Source organism: Triticum aestivum, chromosome 2D, assembly GCF_018294505.1.
Source record: "Triticum aestivum cultivar Chinese Spring chromosome 2D, IWGSC CS RefSeq v2.1, whole genome shotgun sequence".
Lineage (NCBI taxonomy): Eukaryota > Viridiplantae > Streptophyta > Magnoliopsida > Poales > Poaceae > Triticum > Triticum aestivum.
Genome location: NC_057799.1, coordinates 492,469,823 through 492,476,765, shown reverse-complemented (window position 1 = coordinate 492,476,765; position 6,943 = coordinate 492,469,823).

The following is a 6,943-nucleotide window of genomic DNA, read 5'->3' as shown; positions in this document are numbered from 1 at the left end:
GGGGATCCCCACCCCACCGCCCAATGAACGCCCCCCAACCGCCGGCGACTGCCAACCAGAGGTCTCACGACTTCGAATACCCACCGACCACTAATTTATTACAATTTCTGTCCTTCATATACGCGCTAACGGGTGGGCCCTATGGTAATGTGCGCTGCTGAATGTGGACCGTTTGACTGGTCAATTGACCGTGTCATCAACAAATTACGGAGCTGTATGGTGAGCCAGTGACCGTATGATCACCCTAAAATGTACTCCTAATTTATTAACACGGTACAGACTCGAACTACCATTTCTTTCTTTCATATACGGGCTGACAGGTGGGCCCCACGGTTACGCGCCCCAATGGTACAACACTAGTTGCGCCGCGTGGAACGTTTGGCTGGTCAATTGATTGTGTCATCAACAAAATACAGAGTTGTACGGGTGAGCCAGTGACCGTATAATCATGATATGTATTTGTTTAACACGGTACAGACGCAAGGGCTCATATATACGCGCAAGCACTCACCGTTATAAGCGCACACACGCGAACCCTACCCCTATGAGCACCTTCGAGAGAGTGGGCCAGCATATATGATCTTGAGATTTTACGAAGTCACCATAGGTGCCTCGTAGTCGAGTGGAACGTCTCCCCCCACTGAACGTACATCGCCGGAAAATACTGAAATTAACACAAGATATATGCGAGCACCGGGACTTTAACCTTGGTGGGCTCGAGAAACCACTGTCCTCAAACCATCCAACCACATGTTGGTTAGCACGACAAAATGTATGTGGTGACCGTGATGAGCTTATTCTGAAGTCCAGTGACCATATCGTGCTTTCGCTTCAAATACAATGATTGTAAGTGTCGTCAACAAAATACGGAGCACGCATCAAATGCAAAGTCCGTCAGTGTCAGCAACAAAATATGGAGACGTATCGTGAGCTAGATACCGTTGTACTATAGTATATGCTTATTTTCTTAGTGGCCGATTGCGTGTGTGGTGTGGTGGGCACGTCATTTCTAGTTGTGGTGGGTCAACATGAACACTCATGGGTCGGTTCTATCCTGCGCCACATATAGGTTGGACCGAGACGTGTTATATGAAGACCCATGTGGAGGACTCGGCGTACAACACGAAGCTACCAGAGTCGCGGAGGACTCTATCCCCACTGGTGATAAGCCGACTATATATGATTTGTAACCCTAGGCCCTTAGTATGTTACAAAAGCTTGGGGGCTAGTTCGTCGATAGTATACACACACGCACAATGCCTGGTATTCACGTGTACTTTGTACACACCCCTATCACTAATATACAGTACCAGGAGTAGGCTCTTTCTTCAACTGCAAGGTTCCGATCCGAACTAGGGTAAAACTTTGCCTCGTATTACCGTCCAGCCTAACAGCCAGGGGTATCCTACCGAATGATATGATGAAATCATATCTGCCAACTACTAAGAGAGAGGTGTGTCGGGGGGGCAATATGTGCGAGAGAGGCCTAAAGATAATGTGCATGCGGGAGACAGTAGGCACATATATGTGCGTATAGAGGGCTAGTAGAGACCATGCATGTGTATATATGCATGTGAGAGAAATAGTGTTTTCCAACTGAGATTAGTGAAAAGAGTGGTACATAGTGGTCAGAAAGAGAGAGAGAAATAGAGAGAGCATGTGCGTGAGACACCCCGACACCCTGAGAGAGATTGTGAGCATGTGTGAAAGAGAAATGCCGATGCATATAAAGTGTGTGCACTTATGCGTTAGATAGAGAGATATATAACGCGTTTGTGAGAATGGGGCGAGGCATAGTGCATCTACGTGTAAAATACGGTTCTACGCATTAAATTAAAATATAAATGGCATTATTATTTTTGGATGAGATCATGAATTTTGCAATTTGCGTATGGACGAAAATCGGTATATCAGACACCCATACTCTATTGAATTCTAGCATGTGCATGTGTTTATTTCATATTATCGATCCATAGAGTGAGAGTGGTTTGAAATACAGGCAATGGATGCTTTTGCAATTCATATATAAACATTAATTAGTGCACTCCATGTTGTTAGTGTGAAGCACTTTATACATTTGTCACTTGCATGGATACATTCCAAATTGCTAGCTACGAAATAGAATACATGTCGAATTCAACATAAAGGGGGTTTCGAAGATTCGAATTCATAGGAAGTGCATTCATCTATTTGAACCCGAGATACTGGCATTTGTAAATCAGATGTAAAAGGGGGCATCAATCTTTGTTGTGAGTTTGAACGTGCTATATATATTCATACGCATATCTAACTTTTTTTGTAACCAAGGAGATTATATCTAGAACCATGCATGAACTGAGGTAAGTTGCATATTTTTTAATATATACTCGTGTACAATGTATATTCAAATGTACCCCCTCCATTCCAAAATAATCGTAGCTTTAGGATTTCCAAGAGTAAAGATTTGTGAAGTTTGACAAATCCTGAAAGTTCAATTCAAGAGAACCGAAAACGTTAATGCTTCTGCTCCCAAATATTGAACGAAGCGCTAAATAGGCCTCTGGTCACCCGAAACCGCGCGAGACTAATGTTTTGGTGGTAGGAAATTACTGTCCTGACTCTGGCCCGTGTAGCCTATCGGCCCGATGTCCCAAGGTCTAAACCGGGGTAGGTTTGTAACTTCACCAAGACGCCAGTCTCAACCGCCTCCGAGAAGCATTCATACGCCGTGGGCGCCTACCCATGCGCTCGGCCGAAATCTATCCCGCCCACAGTTGGGACACCTGACATGACTGTCCTACCCCCAACCCGCAATATGTCCGAAATTTTAGATGGGGGCAAAGTTTGTAACTTTCCCCAAATTTCAAACAAGCGCGTCTCAAACCGAAACATTGTTCCCCCTTAGTTCCCCGCCTCCCTCCGTTTCCCCATTCATACTCCGTGGGCGCGAAAAAGCCCTCTCCACCAGCCGCGAAACCCCAGCCTCCTCCGTCCTCCACCCCATAGCGGCCAATCCACCGCCGCCCTCCTCCATCACGCCGGAGCCGGTACCCCGACGTCGTCGTCCAATGCAACCGCAACCGCAACACCCTCAAGGACTTAGTAGCTGAAGCCGAGGCAGAGCTGCCTCCACGACGCCGACGCCGACGTTCGCCGTACGAGAACCACTCCGACCACGCCGTCCTGCGCCTCACTGCTGTGGCTCCACTGTCACAACCGTCCACCGCACCGGAGCTGTTCCCGCTACGCCGTCGTTCGCCGCCTCGGATCTGCTTCCCCGCCGCCATAGAGACGGCCACCGCACCACACTCAACAACTTGGCCATGGGTTCGTCCAAGGTTGCACCATCCTCCACAACTTCTGGTTTCCGGCGAACAACAAGAAGATCGTCGGAAAAACAGAAGGAGGACACAGCACTGCCAGCAGAAAGGGGTACTCCTCTTCCCTTATTCGTGCAAGTCTTACGTCTCCGCTCACACCGTATTCATCCCACGAAAGAAACTAGTTGAGCGCTTCTTACTACATCTTCTTCGTGATACTAAATGCACAAGGTTTCCTCCCTTTTACTATTTCACCTTTGCTAGAGGTTAGTAGCCCGCCTGCATTTCAATTCAGGGTCAGTTGAACCGCAATTAAAAGAAGCAGCACCCTCTTAGGCGCGCGGAGCACCTAGTCTGCCTGTTCCTCGGGGAAGCGGCGCATCGGTGTCTATCATAGCGGTGTGGGGCGCAGGAGCTGCTTGCGCCCGATCCGGAGGTCGGCGGGGCTTGAATGGATTGCCATGCTTGCGCCCGATCTGTAGTAATTTAGTGTGCCATGCATGTTGTAGAGCTATCATATGTCTCCCGTCATTTATTTCTCACCGACCTCCTATCTGCTACCTTTACACTGTACTAATTGTGCACACACTTCACCCATACTCACACTATTGTTTTTTTATGCATGGGTATTTCAGACTCTGACGCAGTGTTGATGAATGTAGAAAAGAAAAGACAGAAGTCGCTCCAGTGTAATTCCAAGATAAGCACTAAGCGTTTCAGCGCTCTAATGGGTGCAGTGTCAGCAGTTGGAGACAGTAAACGTAGCTCTACAATTGATGATCTCAATTGCCACACACAACCATCCCAGGTGCTTGCTTTAACTTCGCGCTGTCAAATGTGGTTGCATGTTGCATATGGTCTCTAGCTTGTATTGCTTCCAATTTGGTTAAATTGCATCTGCTTACTTTACACATTATACCTTTGATAATGACATGCCTTCTTGTTTTTGATACATACTACATATGTCTATTAACCATGTTCGTACATCAAACTAATGCTCTTTTGTATCCCTCGTCAATCACGTATGATGAGACAGTCACCCGAGTGGGTTACTGTGAGACGCCCTACTCGTTTAAAGAGTGCAGTGTCATCCTCCCCACATGATTCTCAAGAAACAGCAAGGCTAAATGAAGATAGTCAACGTAGCTTTCTAGTTGATCACCGCAATTCCCCCACACCACCATCGCAGGTGCTTGCTCTTACTTGGTAGTGTGATATGTAGTTGCATGTTGCATATGGTGTCTACCTTGTAATGCTTCTAATTAGGGTAAATTGCATCTGCTTAGTTAACACATTATACCTGTGAATATGACATGCCTTCCTGTTTTTGGTACATACTACGTCTTTCTATTAACCATGTTCTTACATCAAACTACTTTTCTTGTGTATCCCTCATCAATGATCCTAATTTGTTAAATTGCATCTCCTTAGCTTACACATTATACATGTGAATATGACACGCCTTCCTGTTTTTGGTACATACTACATCTGCCTATCACACCATGTTCTTACATCAAACTACTGTTCTTGTGTATCCTGCGTCTATCGCTTATGATGAGACAGTCACGCGCGTGGGTTAATATGAGACGCAATACTCTTATAAAGAATGCAATTTCATCCTCTCCACATGATTCTCAAGAAACAGCAAGCCTAATTGAAGATATTGAACGTAGCTCTGTACCTGAAGACCGCACTTCCCCTACACCACCATCACAGGTGCTTGCTCTAACTTCGCAGTGTAATATGTGGTTGCATGTTGCATAAGGTGTCTAGCTTGTAATGCTTCTAATTAGGGTAAATTGCATATGCTTAGTTTACACACAATACCTGTGAATATGACATGCCTTCCTATTTTTGGTACACACTACATCTATGTGTTAACCTTGTTCTTACATGAAACTACCTCTCTTCTGTATCCTGCATCAATCACTTACGATGAGTCACCTTTATTCGTTGCATATTGCATATTATTTCTAGCCTGTTGCCTTGTATTGCTTCTAATTTGGTCAAATACATTTGTTAGGCCACCCTTTTAATTTGGCAGAGTGATATTGGTTTCTAGCTTGCATCGATTCTAACAAGTTCAAGCACCTTGTGCTTAGTTTACACTTTATACATCATACATGTCAATATGTCACGCCGTCCTGTTTTTCATACATATTCCATCCTCCTATCATGCGGCTGCCTTACATGAAAGTAGTGTTCGTCAGTATCATGCATCAATGAGTTTTGAAGAGCAAATTTTATTCCTTTTTCTTGTGGGTTTGACTTGACAAGGCAAAATCAAGAAAGAGGAAGGAAAAGAGTAAGGAAGGCGATGATGGTGGTCCTCTGCAGCAACGTAAACGAAGCATCTGTACCGATTCTTCTTGTACTGATAGTGCATTACAAGGTCCAAGTCTCCGCTCCCCTACTCCACCATCCAAGGTGCTTGCTCTAACTTGGCAGTGTGATATCTGGTTGCATGTTGCATATGGTGTCTAGCCCGCATTGCTCCTAATTAGTGTAAACTGCATCTGCTTAGCTTACACATGATACAAGTGAATATGACACACTTTCCTATTTTTGGTACATACTATATCTGTCTATCACACCATGTTCTTACATGAAACTACTCTTCTTGTGTATCCTGCATCAGTCACTTATGATGGGACACCTTTAAGTTGGCAGTGAGATATTGGTTTGCGTCTTGAATATGATTTCTAGCATGTATTGCTTCTAGTTTGATGAATGCCACCTATGATGAGACAGTTTTAACTTGGCAGAGTGATATTGATTGCACCTTCCATATGGTGTCTTGCAGTGTTTCTAATTTGTTGAAGTGCCTTCTGCTTAGTTACCACATCATAGGTGTGAATATGTCAACCAGTCAATTTTTTCGTACATATTCCATCCTCGTATCATGACTTTGCCTTTCATCAGAGTAGTGTTCGTCAGTATCATGCATGAATGAGTTCTGAAGAGCGAATGATATTCCTTTTTCTTGTCGGTATGACCTCACAATGCAAAATCAATAAAGCTGAAGGAAATTGGCAAGGCATTGGATGATGGTGGTCCTTCCGAGCAACTGAAACAGAGGTTCTCTACAGATTCTACTCCGCCATCCTCCCAACAAGATTTGCAAGAAATTGCAAGGCTAGACAGTCCACATAGCTGTGTAGATGATGAGCACATCTCCCCTACTCCACCATCACAGGTGCTTGCTCTAACTTGGCACTATTATATGTGGTTGCATGTTGCGTATGATGTCTAGCTTGTATTGCTTCTAACTTTGTTGAATTGCATCTGCTTACTTTACACATAATGCCTGTGAATATGACACGTGTTCCTGTTTCTACATCAGACTACTATTCTTGCATATCCCGCATCAGTCACTTATGATAAGGCACCTTTAGGTCGCCACTGTGATATTGGTTATGTCTTTCATATGATCTCTAGCATGTACTGCTTCTAATTTGTTGAAACGCCATGCAGTTTGAACTTGGCAGAGTGATATTGGTTGGATCTTTCATATGGTGTCTAGCTTGCAGTGCTTCTAATTTGTTGAAATGCCTTCTGCTTAGTTACCACATCATAGGTGTGAATATGTCACACCATCCTGTTTTTCATATTCCATCCTCGCATGATGTGTTTGCCTTTCATCC